The following is a 22441-nucleotide window of genomic DNA, read 5'->3' on the forward strand; positions in this document are numbered from 1 at the left end:
ACTTAAAGACTCACTCAAAATGAAAGAACTCATTCCTAGTACTGGAAACTTAACCAGCTACCCAGGCCTAGTGAGAATCATGGATCTTGGGGAAGAACCTAAAACCAACACTTTACTAAATAGTGTCATCCCAAATTATCTTCTAAACATCTGTCCTTATATCCACAGCATAGTTCTCACCCCTCATCAAGGAAAATTCTCTTTGCAATAGGCAGAGACTATTACATAAAACCACAACTAATCAAAATGCAGAGTTGTGGAGTCCAGTCCCAAATGGTACAAGCACAACACAATTCCTGCACCCAAGATTCATTGCAGGAATCGCTGCAGAAGAAGGAACAGAAAGATTGCAAGAGCCAGAGGATCAGTGAAGTTTGCTGTGAGATTGTGGCTCCTAGCAATGTCAGAAGCCACACCCATCCAGTCTCACCAACACCATTAACCTAAACATGAACTGAACAAGGACAATGATAATACACGTGCACGTGCTCATGTGGATGGGGCTTCAACCCTACACAAAGAACTACAGGCAACTAAGGAATTCTGAATGTGGGAGAAATAGCCTTCCTCATAGAAGAGTGCATCAATTGCTTATCCAATACCCAATGGTCAACCCTGAAAACATACATGCAAGTAACAGTATACAGGCTGAACAGGTTATATTTATACGTTTAAGAAAAAAACCCACATATATGCAGGTGTCTTAGGGTTTCCATTGCCATGAAGAGACACCATGACCACAGCAACTCAATAAATGAAAACATTTAACTGGAATTGCTTACAGTTTCAGAGGTTTAATCCATTATCATTATTGTGGGACATGGTAGTGTGCAGGCAGACAAGGTACTGGAGAAGGAGCTGAGAGTTCTATATCTTGATCCCCAGGCAACAGGAAGTGAACTGAGACCCTGGGAATAGCTTGAGCAAAGGAGACCTCAATGCCCACCCCTACAGTGGCACACTTCTTCCAACAAAGCCACACCTATGCCAACAAAGTCACCCATCTAATAGTGCCACTCCCTATGGGGAGCATTTTCTTCCAAACCACTATAGTATGTAACAACAATTAACCAAAAAGGCTATGAATTTGAAAGAGAACAGGGACAGCTATACAACAGGTTTGGAGGGAGGAAAGGGAAAGGGGAAATAATATAATTATATGATAATCCCCAAACTTTTTTTTTTTAAAAAACAAGAATTAAGAAGTGCATATTGAGAGGCTGTAGAGATAGCTCAGTTGCCTTGAAAGCTCAAGGACTCAAATTTGATCCCCATGATCTATGTAAAGCCAGTTGGGTACCTTGGCATGGGTTTGTTATCTTAGCACTGGGGAGGTAGAGACAGGTGGATCCCTAGGGCTCACTGGTGGGCTAGACCATGCTACTTGGGAAGTTCCTGGCTTATGAGAGACTCTGTATCAAAAAATAAAAAGATAGGCTGTATTAGAAACAATGTACTTACACACACACACACACACACACACACACACACACACACATACACGGGTGCGCAGAATACACATTATATGGCTACTTATAAAGCTCCTAAAGCTTGACCATGCTGGTGGAGAGCAGAGTAGCAAGTCCCCTTGGAGGAAGCACCTCTAAGGGGGCACATTAGTTCTATGCTCTTGCTGAGGTTGGATTTGAACTCAAGGGCTTAAGCAGTCTTCTTCTTCCCAGGTAGCTGGAACTATAGATGTGCACCATTGCACCCAGTCACATATTGCTTTTAACCAAATAGTTTCCTTTTAAAATTTACTTTTTAATTAAGCAAATAATGATTTTGTGTATCTGTGGAGTGCCATGTGATATTTACGAAAGATTTATCCGTTTGTTTGCTTTAAGTTTTTCCCTTTCTTTCAGTGCTGGGTTTGAACCCAGCTACTCATTCATGTGTTTTTTTCCTGAGCTATATCTCAGCCATTAGCAGAAGATTTGAGACTAGCAGTTATGTGTGGTAACACAAGGAACCTACTATGTAGAATGATTAAAAAGGTATTTGGTGTTGATACAAAATAACTCCCTAGTTGAGAGGCCTGGTGGTGGGAGACCAGAGTTTATTGGATTATGTTTCTAGAACTGACTCTAGGTTCCCAGGCTCAATCAGCTGAAGCCCAGAAATGGTCAGAGTTCACACATCCTTTCAGGACTGGGCCAGGCCAGTTACTGACCACAGTGGCAGGTGCACCAGGTCCTCATGGGCTGATTCACATAATTGGGAGTTCTGTCAGTCAATAAACACCCACCATCATCTGCTAGCAGAGTGTTGTGATAGATTCTGGCTGTCTTTGAAAACACAGAAAAGTGTTCCCAAGCCATTCTCACTTCGGGTAGTAGTGGCTTCTTGGAAAAGGCTGATAGAATCAACAGCAATCATATTAAGGCTTCATTGTCATTAATCACTCTCTGTTTCTCCCTATTTAATTTTATGGCTAAAATCCTTTCTAATATGATCTTTTACCTTCATAGACTGCACAATAATTACAATATGTCCCTTTTGACTGGTTCATGTTTAAAGGTTTGTGTGTGTGTGTGTGTGTGTGTGTGTGTGTTAGAGACCAAACCCAGGGCCTCATACATGCTAAGCACATACTCTATACTACTACTCTTGTCTCCAGTATCTTTTTTTTGTTCATCAAAATATGGAGAATCTCCATAGAGTGGCCACTATCTGCTTTTCTGTTGGCCAAGTCACTGTTATTGAATAATGCCACAAACAGGTACTGAACTCCACCTCTTTTGCAAACATTGCCAAGTGGACACAAGGGGAAAGGTAGGCCACGCTGGGCTGGGCTGGGCTCAGCAGGTAAGTCTCGATGATATGGAAACAGCTACACAAACAAACGGCCACAGTGCAGGGGAGTTCACACCTGGCAAGGACATCTAAGGTTGCCTCCTCTTATGGGAAGTTTTCAACTCAGTGTCACCAAGACATTTAGTCAGAGGTCCATTTAATACACAGTGATCTCCTTGTCTCAGTGTCATGTTACATGGTATGTTTGATTTCTCCCCACAATGTTTATTGTCACTCAAACATTTATTTGTCTTGTATACTATCTATATTCTGCCACGCCCTCCTCCAGATACATAGTGAGGTTTCCTAGTCAACAAGAGGAATCATCACATGAATATGTTAATTACATAATCTGTGTATATTGTTAAATAAAATCATCAGTCTGTAATGATTTGGAAGGAAAGGACAAAAATGACTAATATGATAGTTATCACTATCTTGAACATATCATAATTTTTAGTGAGACTGTAGATCAGGAGTCATCTGTGAGTATCACATAAAGTGGACTAAAATTAACTTGAGAAATTTTGTGGTAAAGCCCTAAAAATAGAAACATGAACCTGAGTTTAATTCTAAACACCAAGGAGACAAGTAAGTACTTAGTTTACCCCTGGTATGGGCAATGCCATTCTGTGGGCAGAGGTCCCAGACCCCATAAGAGGTGACAGCTGTCTGAGCACGAGTGTTCATTGCTCTCTACTTTCTGATTGCTAGCCAGCAGCTCCATGCTCCTGCTGCCGTGCCTTCCCTGATGGACCAACACCAACCCCTCCCGCCTTATGTTTCTTTGGTCAAGTATTTTGCTGCAGTAACAAAGAAAGTCACTAAAACATCCCCTTACCTGCTCAAAAGCAGAATGTTCACTCACTCTACATAATACAATATCCATGCAGCTATGCCCTAAATAACAACTCCTAAATAATAGCTCCAATGATGTAGAAATACACATGTACAGAATAAAACTGTGGCTAAATAAATGTCTGAATATGCACATATATTTAGGTGCTTACCATTATATACAAATAATTAAACATAGACACTTGGGGATGGCAGAAATATGGGGAAGACATTTAGCCATTCCAGCTTTTACAAAAAACCTCTGCTTGATCAACCTTATTCTCTTAGTTCTTGGGCACATTTATAGTGACACTTTCTGGGACAGAATTGTCACTAATAAGCTCAGTACCTGATGAAAGTGCCATGCATGTTCAGGACACTGCTTCAGAGTTGGGCCATTTCTTCACATTTTTGGAGCTTTGTATACCTAGGTGTCATAGTTTGAATTATAATTGGCCCCTATAGTTCATCAGGAGTGGCCTTGTTGAGGTAGGTGTAGCCTTGTTGGAATAAGTGTGCCACTGTGGGGTGGGCTTTGCGGTCTACTATGCTCAAGCTATACCTAGTTCAGAACACTTCCTGTTGCCTGAGGATCAAGATGTATTAATTTTAAGCTCCTCCAGCACTGCATCTGCTCTCCTACTGCCTTGCTTCCTGCTATAAAAATAATGAACTAAATCACTGAACAGCCCAGTTAAATGTTTTCCTTTATAAGAGTTGCTATGGTCATGGTGTCTCTTCTTAGCAATAGAAACCCTAAGATCGAGGCATTAGATACAATTTCTGATTGAGTGCTAGGCAGAGATATGGGGGAAACTTGTGCTAATGATGGTGTCAGAAAAGTAAGTACGTGAGTGCCTGACCTATGAACTAGGGCTGCTATATAACAGGTAGGAGAAAGGACACACCTGGGGTGTTTTGGAGGAATCTTGAAGGAGGTACCATTAACCAGAATTTGAAGGTCAAGTAGAAGCTTGAGGTTAACTCAACGGTAGAACAGTTCCCCAAGAATTTTTTAAGAGAGTAAACACTTGCCGAGTCCAGAGCATGGTGGGGTCAGGTTCATGGACTGAACCCCATCTTAGTGTGTGAGGCAAAAGGAACAGTATATGCAAAGGCAAGGAAAAAAAATAACAGCCCCACTGAGAACACAAGAGGGTGGGCTGGGTCCAGACATGGAGCTGCAGAGCATGCTGGGGCCCCATTTTCAGGGAACACTTGCTGGGAGCCAGAGAGCTTCAACTGCCCTGGGGTCTTGGTGCAGAATTGACTTTTAGAAAGAAACTCTTGGCAGCTGAGTGGGAGGAAACTTTCAGCTTTCAAGAACAGTTCTGGGCAGGGCAGTAAACAGCAAGTAGGTGGGACAGACATGAGGGTAGAGATGAAGATTCATCAGGAGGGCAGGATGTAATTGGAGGGGGATGAGAGGGACAGAGGATTTGATGAGGTTAGGGACTTCTGTGTATCCAGCTTCAAGACTTGATTGTGAACAGAGAAAATTCCCATTGCTGACTTCATGGTGCTGGCAGAAATAAGCAGGTTGTCATACAGCAAGTGTTGACCAGCACTGAATCTCTATGAGAAACATAAAGGTAGCTGGAAGGTTAGAGATGCTATACAGGGCAGCTGTGAAAGTTAGCATAGTGAAAGGACACTGAGAGGCCTGGCAAGTGACACTGGGGCAAGGGTGGAGTGCAGTGGAGAAGAGCAAGGTCAGAAGCACTGGGTGGGGTGGGGAGACAGTGAGCCTGGCATGTTCTAGGAAGTGCAAGGGGGCTGTGCAGCTGCAAAGACCCTGGTGAGGAATACGGGATGAGCCACACGGCTGCACAGGTGGAAAAGATGCTATAGATTGTGAGAGTATTTAGAATGGCTGTGTGGTCATTTAAATGTCCTTGGCCCCCATAAGCTCATAGGGAGTGGGACTGTTAAGATGTGTTTCTTTATTGAATTGGGTATGGTCTTACTAGAGATAGTGTGTAGCTGTGGGGATGGGCTTTGAGATTTCCTATGTTCAGGATACTGACTGGTGAGTCAGTCGACTTCCTGTTGCCTGAAAGTTGTAGAACTCTAGTTACCGCTCCAGTACTGTGTCTCCCTCTACACTGCCACGCTCCCTGCCATGATGATAATGAGCTGAACCTCTGGAACTGTAAGTGTTTTCCTTGTAAGAGTTGCCATGATCATAGTGTCTCTTCACAGCAACAAAAACCCTAACGAAGACAGAAGTTAGTGCCAGGGATTGGGGTATTATTGTGATAGGCTGGACCATGTTTTTGTTTGGACTAATTTGCACTTCAGTACTTTGGGTTAGAAAAGCAATGGAATGCTTTAAGCACTGCTTAATAGGCCATACTAGTAGGATCATGGAAGACAGTGGTGCTGAGTATGATTTGATGAACTATGGGGGGCTCACTCAAGAGGTTTCAGAAGAATTTTAGTATGTTGCTTAGAGATGGTTCTTGTGATATTTTGGTGAAGAAAGTATCTGCCTTTTGCCCTTCTTGAAAGGGTCTGCCTGAGTCCAAAGTGAAGAGTTTTAGGATTAATTTCATTGACAGAGGACATCTCAAAACAGCCTAGTATAAACTTTGTCCTGTGGTTATTAATGTTAACTCTAATGAAGATGTATAATGAAAATGAGCAAGCTGAGCAAATAAAAATACAAAATGTACAGATTGAGAAAAGGGACATGAGGAAGTGGAGTGGAACTAAATCTTCTGTTCAAGGAGATAAACAGATTAAGAAATGGAAGAAAGGGAGTGGTGACCTTAGGGCAAGACCCCACCCAGCTAAGTTTCCAACTTGTGAAGAGGAACTCAAGAAAGGTTTAGAGCTGGGTATGGTGGTACATGCCTTTAATCCCTTTAAGCACTTGGAAAGGCAGAGGCTGGCAGACCTCTGAGTTTGAAGCCAGTCTGTTCTACAGTGCAAGTTTGAGGACAGCCAAGCTTAGGCAATGAAGGACAGAAAGCTGGTGAAGATATAATTGAACAAGGGGGCCATGTTCCAGCCTCAGTAAGCAACAAAATTTGGCAGTTTTGTCCACATGGTTCTGGAATTAAAGGGGCTATGGGATTTGTCCTTGAGATTTGAGGAAAACCACTGAGGTCAGGCATGTGTCAAGGGGCATTCCTGAATGGGGGCCTAGTAGAGGCCATTGTGTGAAGCTGTGAAGTTAAAGCCTGGATTGCCTTGGAGATCTCAAGATGATGGAGATGCCAGAGGTGTGGAATACCTGCATAGGAGAGCTGCTAACAAGGAGTGGAGTCATCCCAAGAGAGAGAAATGTGTTGCAGTCCACATAGCTGAACAGACTCGTAAATCTGAAGAGTAATTTGACATCGGAAACAGAGATGCTGAGTTTGGAGTTTGCCCAGCTGGGTTTTGGTATTTGGTATTTCTTTGGTTCAGTATTTCCTCATTATGATCCTTTTCCTATGTTTTGGGATGGTAATATATATCCTGTAATATATATGTTGGAAATATGTGATTCTTTTAAATTTTCATTTTATACGGGATTACAATTAAAAGATTGCATGAATCTCTGAAGAGACTTTGGACTTTGGATTACTAAACATTGTTGAGACTGTGATAGACTATGGGGACTTTTGAAGTTGGAATAAATTCATTTTTCATTATGATACTGTTACAAGGTTATAGAGGCCAGGGAGTGGGATATGGTAGTTTGAATGTAATTGGCTCCCATAAGCTCATAGGGAGTGACAATATCAGGAGGTATATAGCTTTGTTAGACTGAGTATGGCCTTGTTAGAGGAAGTGTGTCACTGTGGGAGTTGGCTTTGAGGTTTCCTATGCTCAGGATACTGCCCAGTGAGTCACTAGACTTCCTGTTGCCTGAAAGATGTAGGACTCTCAGCTACCTCTCCAGCACCATGTCTGCCATGCCCCCCACCATGATGATAATGGCTGAACCTCTGGAACTGTAAGTGAGCCACCACAATTAAATGTTTTTTTGGTCATGGTGTCTCTTCACAGCAATAGAAATCCTAACTAAGACAGGCTGGCATTCAAATTCAGGAAGACCTGCAGTGATGAGATGGAGGTTTTTCAGGTTTAGCATGGCAGAGGAGAAGCTGGAGATGCAGGTAGAGAAGTCTAAGTAGCAGTGAGTTGCTATGGCCTGGCTATTCTGGATCTTCTGATGGAGTCATGATACAGGACAGATAGGAAGATCAGGTCGATGGCTCATCATTGAGTGTGTCAAAGGGATAATCCCTTTAGTTCTTAGGGAATGTTAAAGTCTGTCTTTAGAGTTACACTTCCAAATGCTGCTTCCAAAATGTCTATTCTCTCTAAGGGAATCAACCCATGCCAAACAAACAAACTACAAAGGTAGGGACACAGTGTTAGTATTCAGGCACCTGTACTTGCCTACCTGAATATTAATACACAGACAAGCAAGTTTCCAAATCTCTGTCAAGTGATTTTGATGGACACCATTGGAGAAGTAAGGTTTCCCATGTTGTAGAGAGATTGCTGTTTGCTTCATTCCTCTTTTAAAATGAAGAGAGAGTAAGAAAGATAGGACACGGATAGAAGTCAGGTATGACAGCACATGCCTTTAATGACTTTACCTGAAGCCCTCAAGAAGTAGATGCAGGTGGCTATCTGTGGATCTGAGGCCAGCCTGGTCTATATAGAGACCTCCAGAACAGCCAGGGCTACACAATAAGACCCTGTCTCAGAAACAAAACAAACAGAACCATCAAAAAAATCTGAACCACAGAATACATAGAAATAGCATATAAGCAAATGAAAATGCTTATTTTCATGTATTGGAATGCTCTAAAATCTCAAATGTTGACACCTATAACTGCTGAGAACGTGGAGCCACAAGGGCACCACTCATTGCTGATGTAAAACTGGAAGTCTGCATAGGAAGACAGTTTGATGGCTTATTACAAAACTAAATGCACTCTTATTATATGACTGGCAAGCACCCTCCTCGGCATTTAACCAGATGAGACTTCCATTCACTCAAAACAAAAAACAAAAACAAAAACAAAAAACAAACAAACCATATGAGAGTGTTTGAATGTTTCTAGCAGCTTCATTGATAATTATCTTGAATGTAGTCAAGGTGTTCTTCCATAGGTGAAGGGATAAACTGTTTTATCTGGAAACGGGAATATTTACTATTCATTGCTAAATGAGAATGAAGTTCTTGCTATTGTCAGTAGCAATAACAACATGTATAGATGTACCTTTGTACATTGTTGGTAGGGATGCAAAAATGAGGAATAGACACCACTTGCTTGAGAACATTATGCTAAGTGACAGAAACCAATTTTCCAAAGACAAATATTACATAAGTAATTTTCATGAGCTTCCTAGAATTCTCAAATTCATAGAGAAAATGTGGATAGACAGTTTCTCAGGCTGCGGATGGGAGTTGCTATTTAATGGGTACAGAGTTTTATTTGGCAATGATTAAGTCCTGGAGATGAATAGTGATGTGAGGTGGACAACAGTGTGATGTACTTAATGTCACCTAACTGTGCTCTGTGTGTGTGTGTGTGTGTGTGTGTGTGTGTGTGTGTGTGTGTGTGTGTGTGTGTGTGTGTACTGATACTGTGGATGTTCAAGGGAATGATTACTCTCAGAAGTGCACAGCTTTGATGGAGGCCAACTTCCCAGGAATGGGAGCAGGGAGGCCACTGGCAAATCCATCTTCTTTTTGTGTGGTCTTTGCTCTTCAGTGTCTCCATGTCTTATTTATGCTTCAAGCTCTGACTTACCAAGGACCAGTCTAGGCACCCCTTCCTCTCCTGAAATGTTCTGTAGTCTGCAGACATTTTCTTATTTCAAGATCCCACAATTCAATTTTGAGGGAATCAGACTAGCTACCCAGTTTATGTAGCATAAGCACAGTATCAGGGTCTAGGAAACTTGTGAGCTGTTGTTCCCTGATTAATCCCCTTTGCCTTGTAAGCATCCTTTCTAGTTGCCAGCTATCACCAGAAGTGGCCGGGGGGGGGGGGGGGCGGGGGGGCATCAGAGATGCCAGGTAATAGAACTTACCAAAGCACGAGTGACCTAACCTAGAACTTCAAGAGTGACTGGTTCCATATTCACCCAAAGTTATGGTTCCTCCAATTTCTCTCCCCAAAACTTCTGTGTTATTTGTTATTTTATCATATATTTACCCCAGAGACAAAAAATGATATATGAGGCAAAGGTTACATTATTCACTTTTGTATTTGGATATAAGTACATAGTATCACTTAAACAATGATTCACTAATTAACAAGAAATGAAACATTCAAAAGCATTGCTTTTGTAATCCAAACACACAAGTTGACTCCATTATCTGAATGACCTTTGAAAAAAAATCTTATCTCTCTGGTTTTGGAAAATGTACAGGCTGGATTGTATTAGGAGGCCACAGCATGCTCTACCGAATCCTGAAAAACTGGGGTGTATAACCTTACCTTCACTTGTTTCAAAGGCCTTAATAATGACCTTGTGAACATCTCAAGGGAGCTGAAAGAGACAACTTCCCAGGCTTGCCTGTGCACAGAATCCTTCGGACACAGACCATCCCATGGAGCTTGGCTGGGAGAATCTCAGACTACTTGCACATCTATTTGATGCTTCTGGCTTGATTACCTTAAGCTAACTGCTTTTGCACAATCTTGGGTTCCTTTAGTTGTTTCCTGTCTGTACCACACTCCTGCTTATCTGAGGTGCCTTTATCTCTGATCTGCAGGTCACCAAGTCCAGGGAGTCAGAGTTCACTGAAGTTGCTTTTTATCTCAAGGACTGATATGGTACTGCCTGTTACAGAGCAAGATAAGGCCCAGTTACTCCATGGCTGCTGTGCACGTGAAGCCATCTGAATGGGCACCTGTCACCTGGACAGGCCGTGTGCTGTGGTTTCCTCAGCAGAACATCTCACCTGTGAGGCACAGTGTAACTTTGCAGTTATCCTACAGCTTTAAGTATCTCTCATGCTTTGATTAACAAGCAGGTAATTAACAGATTGGAGGCCAGAAAGCAGCAGGAAAATGCCATAAAATACAGAATATAGGTGTGGTCTTGGCTGCAGGGACCCCTATTGTGGCCTCTAGGAACCATGAGCTGAGTAGCAAAGGTGACAGAAACAGCTCCCTTGCAGGTCTAGACTCTGGAAGTCTAGTATCCAGTGCTGCAGGGTCATGCCCTACCTAAAGCCTGAGGTTAGGTTTCTTGTTTCTCCCATCTTCTGAGAGACTTGGATGTTCCTCACTTGGTACCAGCGCGACTCCATCTTTGGCTCTGTTTGTGCAAAGTTGTCTTCCTTCTGATTGTGTCCATAGCAAAGGCTATGCTATGAATGCCTGAGAAACACGGAGAGAATATAAAATATTGATTGAATAAAGCAGGTGAGTACATAGAAGAGGAGCTTACATCATATTTCTTTTGCCTTACTGCAATTTAATCCTTTTAGCAACAATTGAAAGGACTTTTGTTTGTTTGTTTTTGACTTTGTTGTTGTTATTGTTTGGTTTTTTTGAGACAGAGTCTCACTATGCATCAGTGGTTGGCACAGAACTGACAGGGTTCTACCTGCTTCAGCCTCCCAATCGTTGGGATTGAAGGTATGTACCACCATGCCCAACCAAATTAAGGGTTTACAAGTCCAAACTTATGAGTGAGGAGACCTAGTCTCTCTGAAGAATGTAAAATCTTATTCCTGTCAGTGTACAACTAGCATTTGAATCCAAGTTGCTTTGTCACCAAGATCAATACTTTTGTCATTCTACATGATTCACACGCCTAGATAAATATACTAGTCACAAATCCAGGAGAGTGGAGGCTGGGGATGTGGACAAGGAGACTGTCAGCAGATTGAGGAGCCTGTTTTGTTCGGTTTGGTTTTGAGACTGGTTTCTCTGTGTGATGCTGGCTGTCCTGGAGTAGACTAGGCCGGCCTTTAATTCAGATCTGCCTGCCTCTGCCTCCTAAGTGCCGGGATCAAAGGTGTGTGTCACCATCTCCTCTCTTTCAACATTTGAACTCAAGACTCTCTTGATTTTTCTCTCTGGTTATCTATATCTGGACCAGTCCTGTCCTGCAGAAGGCATGCAAAGTCCCATAATTAATCACTTATTGTCCCTTCCCTATCTGCCCTTGACAAGCTTATTCTCTCAAGGTAACAGAACACTAGTGTACTACAAAGAGGAAGAAAGCATATAATTTAACTAGAGATTTGACAACAACGTGGGTCTGAAAGTGGAGAAGTGAAAGTAACCACTTGTAAAGTTTCTGGATATATGCACGAAGCAGTGTATCACCATGTGAAGGCAGACAGTCAGTGTTTAGTTAAATGTGTACACTAAAAACTCTGAAATAAACACAGAAATCATGATATAGATAGAGACCCCTAAGAAGCCACAGAGGAGATAAGATGAAATAAAAATGAGCAGTCTACCAAGAAAGATACACAAATAGCAAGCATTATTAGCTATCAGGGAACTACCTATCAAACCTCCAGTGAGGTACAGCTTGATACCCAACAGAATGGCTGCAGGCAAAAAGACAGATACTAAAAGATGTTGAGACAATGTCAAGAAGTAAGAATAATCAGACACTGCTGGAGGGAATGTACAAATTAGGCAGCAACTTTGCAATAGCTTGGCTACTATCCATATCATCCAGCAGTTCCATCCTAGGAACATTATCAGGAGAAATTAGCGGCTACCTGATGTCTTACACATCAGGGTTATAGTAGCATTATTGGAAGTTACCAGAAGTAGAAGCCAATCCAAAAGTCTGCCAACTAATGAATGGATAAATAAATATCGTGTGTGGTAGAATTCATTTTTTTAAAGGAGTGAGGTGTTGACATATGTTATAACATAAATGAGACTTAAAAAATCTTAGGCTAAGTGACAGAATCCATTCACCAAAGACTGTGCTATAGTATTCCATTTATATGAAATGTCTAGAATAGGAAAATTTATAGAACAGAAAATAAATTAGTATGTGCTTCGGGAAAGTGGCGGCAGTGAGAATTGGTGACCCAGTGGCAACATCTGAAGAATATAATTTCTTTAGGAAGTAATAAAAGTTTTATGATTGATGATGATAATTCCACAGTTTTAGATATCTTAAAATGAAGTGAGCATTTTGTGTAGGTGAAGTTTATAGCATATGAACTATAAACAAAAACTGCCATAAAAAGAAGTCAGTCCAAATGTAAGCAAGGAAAAGAGAAAAAGAACAGATGGAACAAATAAGAAAAAAAAAAGCAAACTGTTCAATCTAAATCTCACAGTATCAGTCATTACATTACATTTAAATGCATCTGTGCTTCAGTCTGAAGATACAAATTGAGATACTGGATGATTAACAATAACAGAAAAAGAACAAGCTTTTCTTAGTCTGATTCTTGCTGCTATAACAGAATGCTAGAGACTTAGTAAGTGACTATAGGCAGAAATATATTCAGCTCATGGTTCTGAAGGCTGGGAAGTCCAGGAATGTAGGACTGGCGGCTGGTAAGGACCTGGCTAGTAATGCAATGGCACAGGAAAGAAGCTAAAAGGACAGAGGAAAAGAAAGGGCCATACTAAAACAACAGCATGACTATATTCTTCCTATGACAAATTCACTTTAAATAAAATAAAAGGCATAAAATACATTAGAAGTGAAATGAGAGAGAAGGATTGTAGGCCGAGTTTTCCTGTCCCAACTGCCTACTCCCAAATAACTGGCAGCAGCTTCTCAAATAACTGACTCAGAGACTTAATATAAATTATAAATGATCGGTCAATAGCTCAGGCTTGTTACTAGTAACTTTTACATTTAAATTAACCCATATTTCTTATCTATACTCTGCCACATGGCTTGGTACCTTTTCTCAGTACAGCATGTCCATCTTGCTTCTCCCCTTGTTTCCTTGTGACTCCTTTGACTCTGCCCTTCCTCATCCCATCATTCTCAGTTTGACTTTCACCCCTAACTTAATCCTGTTCAGCTATTGGCCAGTCAACTTGTTTATTAAACCAATCATAGTGACATATATTCACACAATATAAAGAAGAATTATTTCACAACAAAGGATGTCCCTTACTAATATTACTTTTTATTATTTTTATTTTATTTTATGTTTTTATTGAGCTATACATTTTTTTCCTCATTCCCCTTCCAGCCTCCACCCTAACCCCATGCTTCCAATTTATTAAGGAGATCTTGTCTTCTTTCCATTCCTAGGCAGATTCATGTATGTCTCTCTTAAGGTCCTCTTTGTTACCTAGTTTCTCTGGGGTTCTGGCCTGTAGGATGTTTGTCCTTTGCTTTATGTCTAATATCCACTTATGAGTGAGTACATATCATATTTGTCTTTCTGGGTCTGGGTTACCTTGCTCAGGATGGTGATCTCTAGTTCTGTCCATTTTCCAACAAATTTGAAGATGTCATTGTTTTTTCCCCTGAGTAGCACTCCATTGTGTAAATGTACCACATTTTCCCTATCTACTCTTCAGTTGAAGGATATCTAGGTTGTTTCCAGGTTCTGGCTGTTACAAATAATGCTGTTATGAACATAATTGAGCAAATATCCTTGTGGTATGAGTGTGTATCCTTTGGATACATTGCTGGATCTAGAGGTAGATTGATTCCCAGTTTTCTGAGAAACCATCATACTGATTTCCAGAGTGACTGTATAAGTTTTCACTCCTACCAGCAATGGAGGAGTGTTCCCCTTTCTCCACATCATTTTCAGTATAAGCTGTCACCATAGCTTTTGATCTTGGCCATTCTGACAGGTATAAGATTATAGCTCAGAGCTGTTTGATTTGAAATTCTCTGATGATGTCTTTTGGCCATTTGAGATTCCTCTGTTGAGAGTTCTCTGTTTAGATCTGTATATCATTTTTTATTGGATTATTTGGCTTTTTGATGTCTAGTTTCCTGAGTTCTTTGTATATTTTGAAGATCAGTCCTGTCAGATTTGTGGTTGGTAAAGATCTCCCAATCTGTAGGCTGCTGTTTTGTCTTGTTGACTGTGTCCTTTGCTTTACAGAAGCTTCTCAATTTCATGTGGTCCCATTTGTTTATTGTTGCTTTCAGTGTCTGTGCTACTGGTGTTACATCTAGGAAGTGGCCTCCTGTGCCATTGTGTTCAAGGCTATTTCCCACTTTCTCTTCTATTAGGTTCAGTATGGTTGGTTTTATGTTGAGGTCTTTGATCCATTTGAACTTGAATTTTATGCATGGTGATAGATATGGATCTATTTACATTATTCTACATGTTGACCTCCAGTTATGCCAGCACCATTTGTTGAAGATGCTTTCTTTTTTTAAATTTTAAAGTTTTAGCTTCTTGGTAACAAATCAGGTGTTCATGGGTGTGTGGATTTATATTAGGGTCTTTGATTCTCCATTGGTCTACCTGTCTGTTTTTATGCCAATACCAAGCTGTTTTCATTACTGTAGCTCTATAGTAGAGTTTGAAGTAAGGTATGGTGATGTCTCCAGAAGTTTCTTTATTGTACAGGATTGTTTTTGCTATTCTTGTTTTTTTTGTTTTTCCAAATGAAGTTGAGTTTTGTCCTTTTGAGGTCTGTGAAGAATTTTTTTCAGGGATTTTGTTGGGTATTGCATTGAATCTGTAGATTTCTTTTGGAAAGATTTTCATTTTTACTGTTAATCCTACTATCCAAGAGCTTGGGAGATCTTTTCGTTTTCTGATTTCTGTCTTAACTTTTTTCAAAGATTTAAAGTCCTTGTCATTCAGGTCTTATGCTTGTTTGGTTAGAGTTACCCCAAGGTATTTTATGTTACTTGTGGCTATTGTAAATGGTGATGTTTCTCTGATTTCTTTCTCAGCCTATTTATCATCTGAATATAGGAGACAAATACTACTTAAAAAAATCTGGAGTGGATATATTAATAATAGACTGTGTAGACATCAGAGCAGAAAATATTACTAAGGACAAACAAGGTAATTTCAGAATGATAAAAAAGGTCAGTTTCATCAGGAGGCTAGAACAATTTTAAGTACCGAGGGGCTGAATATCAGAGCTCATAACCACACAAAGATAAACCTCACACAACACTGTGAGAGAAATAAAGATAGTCTTGATTATATCAGGTGTTTTAATTCAACCCTTTGTCCTATAAAAACACATGGCAGTCGAAGGTTCTCTAATGCAGTTCACTTACTTTTCTTTGTGGGGACTATGGGGCCTGGCAAAGTCAATTGACTTGTCCAAGGTATCAGAGCTAATTAATACCAGAGCTCGGCTGTCAGCCTGTGCCACTAGACTTCCTCCAATGTAGTGACTCCTCAGTTCCACATAAAGCTGTGCCGAGAGCTTTGCAGTCATAAGTAAGAGTCCCAGTAAGTAAGTACTGGTGTTTGCAGGGGACTATCCCTTGCAGATCTTTTCATAAAGGAAGGGCTAAGCGCCGTTGGAGCTGCTGGGGACACAACTGTGACATTCAAGTGTCCTCCCTCCAAGCATTTATGCTTTAGTGAAGAAGAAAAGGCAATATATGATGTATAAGAGGTGAATAATATTAAGAAAAATAAGGTAAGGGGAATGAGTGAGTCATGGTGTTTAGAGATTGTGATCTGCTATAGTTTGGGTCTGAATCCCTCTCTTCCATACCCCATCACATACTCACACACAAGACTTCTGTGTTAAAAGTTTAGTTGCTTGCTTATGGCAGAAGGCAGAAGTGAGAGGTGGAGTCATTAGAATCATTAGAAGGAGACCTGGAGAGAAGTCAGGTGGTTGTGGGGGTGCCCGATGTGGTGATATTTTGTTTATGGTCTAACAAATAAAGTTTGCCTGAAGATCAGAGTGCAAAACTAGCCACACTAGTTAGCCATAGAGGCTAGGAAGTGGTGGCACACACCTTTAATCCCAGCAGCCACATTAGTTAGCCATAGAGGCCAGGCAGTGGTGATACACACCTTTAATCCCAGCACTCAGGAGACAGAGGCAGATCTCTGTTAATTCAAGGCCATCCTGAGCTACAAAATAATTGATCCAGTCTAAAAGAGAAACAGCTCCCACAAAGGTGATCTCAGCACTTGGAATCCCACGCCTTTAATCCCATCAATAGAGAAGAATGGATATAAGGCATGAGGAGACAGGAGCTCAGTGCAGTCTGAGGTTTTGGTGGAGACAGATGCAGTCTGGAGATGCAGTCTGAGACCAGGCTTGCTCATTTCAGTCTGAGCAATGGGGGAGGTGAGAAATCGATAGTGGCTGGCCATTTTGCTTCTCTGATCTTCAGTTTTAAACCCAATATCTGTCTTTGAGTTTTTATTATTAAGAACAATTAGAATTAGTGCTACATCTTGTCCCTTCCTTTGTCTTTCTTTGTACCCTAAGGAAAGCAGAACTCTACTATGAAGTGCTGTCATATCACAGGCCCAAAGCAGCAGAACAAAACAGCCATGAACTGAAACATTTGAAAACATGAGCCCAAATAAATATCTCTGCTTGTAAGTTGATTGTCTCAGGCATTTCTATCACAGTAATGGGAATCTGACTCTTGCAAGGGAAGTCCACCAGAGAGCACACATAGACACTGTAAAAGCTGAAATGGAAGTCTTCCACTGGCCAGTGACTGCATGAGGAACTTTCCCAAATAACACTGACCCATCCTCACAGCTCTTTGTCTTTTGTGACCCCAAATCACATCGTGGTTGACACACCTCAGTTATCAAGAACAGTTAGCAAGAGGCCGAACTACAGAAGCCAGAGAGCAATGTTTGTACATTCATGGACCAGGTCTTTGGTAGATGAGGTCTTCTTTCCTGCTTTGGCAGGTGTTGGAACTCACATGCTGTGTTTTAAGGTAAGGATGGTGTCAGTTGTGCTAAGGTCTGGAGGCCTGTTACATGACTACACACACTTCATGATATCTTCCTAAGAGATGGAAGTCATGTGAAATGTTCAGGTAACAGCAAATAAACACTGCCTGGATGTCTTCCTTTTGGAGATTCTCTGTACATGCGAGTAAATTAAAGACAATGGGAAGTTTTACTGCAAGCATAAAACACACATTGAAGATCTCTTGGGCTCTGTCCTAGTTATCATTCTGTTGCTGTGATAAACATCATGACCAAAAGCAACTTGGGGATTAAAGTTGGCTTATACATCCAGATCTCACTGGATCATTGAAGGAAGTCAGGGCAGGAACCATGGAGGAATGTTGCTCAATGGCTTGCTTTCCATGGCTTTCTCAGCCTGCTTTCTTATACAATACTAGACAACTTGCCCAGGGTTGGCACTACCCACACTGGGCTGTACCCTCCCACATCAATCATTAATGAAGGAAATGCCATATACTTGCCTACAGACAGTCTCATGGAGGCAATCCTTTATTGAGGTTCCCCCTCCCAGATGACATTAGTATATGTCAGTTGACAAAAAGTGACCAACATGGGCTCCCTGAAACTCCCTTTGTGTTTTATTTGTAGATTAAATAACCCAAATTCTTTCTGTGTCTTTAACTTATTCTTAAAAAAGATCACAGTTCCGCTCAAAATTGCTTTGTGTGCGAGGTGATTATGTCTATTAGATGTGATATATGGAAGGGCCAGTGTTGGGCCTTAAGTTATTCCAAGACAGCAGTGACTGCCTTCCAAGGCTCCAGTGTCCTTGTGAATAAAGAGAGGACTGCTCTGGGCTTTCAGACTCCTATGGTCCATAGCTCATTGAATGAGAGTATCTGCTTTGGTTCATTCCATTCAGGCTCAAGGAAGCATTAGAGTCCTGACTTTCTAGTTTGGCATCTGAAGCTTTTATCAATGCCCTCTCAACACTTAGATCCCACTGACTTTGTCATGGAATTTACCCAGGAAAGGGCCTAGGGGGCATGTTTAATCTGGTTCCCATACACTGATTGCACATTTCTTGAGAATGAACTTTGTAGAAGACAACATTGTGTTGCAATTTCAAAAGGCTGGATATGCCAGGATGGGATTGCAACAACTGTCCTGGGGGTTCTTATGTTCTGCCAGGGCTGAGAATAACTGCTGTTGAGACTGTCTTCCTCCTATAACTTTCCTTGTACACCTTCACGGCTCAGGATTTTATTGAGTTCCATCTGTACATGGGAATGCAATCCTGCATATAAGATGGCAGACAACAGATTTTGTTGTAAATAGAAGTTATTCAAACAAAATAACCTGACAGAGAAAACAATAGGATTCAATTCAGGCTAATACTGCTGTCTGCCTAGAGTCTGAGCCTGAGGTCAGCATTTTCTCCTGGGAGACATTAACAGATTTAAGAGCATATTATGGTCACAGAGGCTTCAACTGAGAGCTTCTCCTGGAAGCTCTAGAGCAGCAGGCAGAGAAACTAACAGGGAGGGACTTCCCACAGAGAAGCTTCATGGTGTTTGTCATCTCCGGAACCTTCTAAATCCCTCTTTCTCTTTGACTTCAGGCCACACTCTAGGGGTGCTCTGTAAGACTTGGAGGAGCCATTCACTCATTCTTAAGGGAGGTAATGTTGTGGGGTAAGGGAACCCACCAATCAGTAAGTTTCCTGATATTTGGGAGGACAGGGTTACAAAAGGATATTGATGGTGATTTTGAAAGGAAAAAGAAGGGAGAAACAGAAAATAGCATCACGAGGTTGACCCGGTGCTAGTGTTGACAGTGGTGACTAGGCTGTTGCTTCTGCCAGGTGAATGTGAGGTAGGAGATAGGGCAGATGAGGTCACCTGCTGTTTCTATGTTCATAGCAGCCTTCCTCTCTATTCCCCAGGTCCAGGAAAGGCCACTTTCTTTTTCTTCTGACCCATGGCTGAGCCTCCCCATCCCACCCCACCAGCAGCACAGGTCATAAGGCATTGCTTCAGTTGATCGTAAGGTAGGAACAGTTGTCTTTCTTCCTTTTCTGTTTCTAGGTGGTTGTACAGTTACAGAGATTCTTCATTAGGCATGCAGAAATCAAATAACAGACTCCACCAAAAAGAACATTTCGTAAAAGCATTCAGTAAACAGAATAAACTGTTCTATGGAAAGTAAAGAAATCCGAAACTAACTGGAATTTCAGCTTTTTAGGGGAAACAAACAGAGCAAATGGAATCTTTATTTTCTAAGTGTCAAGGCAAGAACCGTAACACTTTTAAAGATTAATAAACATTATATTCTATAGTAATGGTAATTCTGGAGGGGGAACCAGGCCTCTGATGGTAAATGATCTCCATTGGGGTATGTAAATAAAGTTCTTATTCTGTTAGGGCTTTACCACAATGATCACCAACCAAATGCCCCACAAGTAATAAAAGACCAATCAGAAGTCATTTAGGATGTCAGGGGAGTGATAAAGGAGTTCGATTATCAGCCATGGAATGGAATAGTCTATCAGTCAATAGACTAAGCTTTAATGGAGCTGCTGAGTGCTGAGTTCTCTGGAAGCTAAGGGTGGGTGTTCTGGTTTCTAATTGGTAGCAGCCTCAATTTGAGAGCCTGGTATTAAGATACTTTTAAAAAACTGAAACGGATGAAAGTTCTTTACACTTATCTATGATAGGCCTGACTAGACATGGACCACAGTGATGAACAATGCAGGCAGGGCCTTACTCTCTTGGCTCTTCTTGTGCACATGGGAGTGAGGCCCACAGGAAGGAATGAAGCTTACTACTGCCAGTTGAGAGCACCCATGCAGTTCCTGAAAGGCCTATTACTACTGCCAACATTCATGGAGATGAGATGCTAAGAGAAGCTAACAAAGACTCAAAGTCTATTCTACTCAGAGGCATCTGGATTCTGAACCTTGTCTTCTTGGCCCAGGTGTTTAGGAGACCTCTTGTTCTCACCAGTGCCGATAGCTCACAAACCAGTTCTTGGAACACTGAAGAGTTTCAGGACCTCTGGCCACAGCTGACTCTGGTCCTTGATGACAGAACAACTGGGGCTAGCTGGAACCCTCAGTGCCACTTTAGCTCTGCTGTGATAATTTACCTGTCTGAAAAGTTTGGCATTCTCTATTCAGACTGTGCCCTGGAATATATCACAGTCATCCTCCGACAGAAATGTATCTGCTCCCATCAACGGGCTCATGGAACCCAGGAGGAAAGATGACCGAGGATCAGGGCTGGATACCCTGTGTTTGTTCACTGCTGATTGGGGAGACCACATTTGCAGGGGCAGAGAGAGGTCTTTAAGACACATTACTACCTTGACTCTTTAAGCAATGTATCTTTCTGAACACCATAGACCCAAGACTGCTGGTATAGCCTTGCACTAGAGGGGAAGTTTGTATTTATTCTGTAGGGAGTTTCATATATCAACCAGAAAGTTTGAAGAGGTTAAGAATATTCCTATGATGGATTAATTCTTTTTAATTTAAATTCTTTAATTATCACTCATATTTACATAGCCATCCCTCCCCATTCCCTTGCCCTCCCATGTTCCCCACCAACCCCGCCAACCCATCCCCCAACTCCTCCCCAGGGACAGTAGAGACCTCCCTCAGGGACCTTCAAAATCTGTCATATCATTTGGGGGAGGGCCCAGGTCCTCCTTGCTGTATCTGGGCTGCAACAGTATCCCTCCATAGGGAATACCCCCAAAGTCCATTTGTGCTCTAGGGTTGAAGACTGGCTCTACTGTTAGAGGTCCCATAGATTGCCCTGGCCTCCTAGCTGGCACCCACATTCAGAGAGCTTGGTTCGGTCCAATGCTGTTTCCCAGCTTTATGACTAGGGCCTCCATGCTTTCACTAGGTCAGGTCAACTGTTACTGCAGGTTTCTGCAGCACCATCTTGGCTCATTTGCTCATCCCTCCTCCCTCTCCACAACTGGATTCCAAGGGTATAGTTCAGTGCTTAGCTGTGGGTGCCTGTTTCTGCTTCGAACAGCTACTGGATGAAGGCTCTAGAAATGGTAACCAAGGTAGACACCAATCTCATTATAGGGGAAGGGCATTAATGGCATTTTCTCCACCACTGCCTGGATTCTTAGTTTGGGTCATCCCTGTGGATCCCCTAACATTTCCCCTGTGCCAGACCTCTCTCCATACCTGTACTGGCTCCCTCTATCAAGGCATCTCCTTTCTTGCCCTCCTCTATTCTGCCCCTGTCTCAGTCCTCTTGTTCTCCTCCCCCCTTCCCTTCTTCCCTTCACACCTCCTTCCTCTTCACCTATGCCCTGTGCTCAGGGTTTCTTGTTCCCCTCCCCTTCTTTGAGGGACTATGCAATTATGTTCATAGAAGCACTATTTGTAATAGCCAGAACATGGAAGCAACCTAGATGCCCCTCAACTGAAGAATGGATGGAGAAAATGAGGTACATTTACACAATGGAGTACTACTCAGCAGAAAAAAACAATGGAATCTTGAAATTTGCAGGCAAATGGATGGAACGAGAAGAAACCATCCTGAGTGAGGTAACCCAGTCACAAAAAGCTAAACATGGTATGTACTCGCTCATTTTTGATTTTTAGACATAGAGCAAAGGATTACCAGTCTACAATTCACACTGCCAGAGGAGCTAGGAAACAAGAAGGACCACAAGAGATGATGGATTAATTCTGATGAGTCCTTTTTCTCCTTTCCTTTCTCCTCTCCCTCTCTCTTGCAAAGTAATCTAAAGCCAGGCATGGTGGCTATGGTGGTTTGAATGAGATGTTCCTAATAGTCCAGGCATTTGAGTACTTGATCTGCAGTCAGTGGGTGGCTGTTTGGGAAGGCTTAGGAGGAATGGCCTTGGTGGAGGAAATGTGTTCTGGGGGCAAGCTTTGAGGTTTCAGGAGAGTCCTGCCATTTTGAATTCTCTTTCTTTGTTTCATGTTTGTGGTTCAGGGTGTGAGCTCTCAGCTCT

General features: G+C 41.8%; 1 long non-coding RNA gene across 1 annotated transcript; it reads left to right on the forward strand.

The window, feature by feature from the left end:
• Positions 1-7533: 7533 nt before the first annotated feature.
• On the forward strand, positions 7534-21042 carry LOC107979159. Its single transcript, XR_004769574.1, has 5 exons — positions 7534-7579; positions 11159-11237; positions 16989-17101; positions 19056-19484; positions 20151-21042. It is a non-coding gene; the product is annotated as an uncharacterized LOC107979159 (long non-coding RNA).
• The last annotated feature ends 1399 nt before the right edge of the window (positions 21043-22441 follow it).

This window comes from Cricetulus griseus, chromosome 4 (genome assembly GCF_003668045.3).
Source record: "Cricetulus griseus strain 17A/GY chromosome 4, alternate assembly CriGri-PICRH-1.0, whole genome shotgun sequence".
NCBI lineage: Eukaryota > Metazoa > Chordata > Mammalia > Rodentia > Cricetidae > Cricetulus > Cricetulus griseus.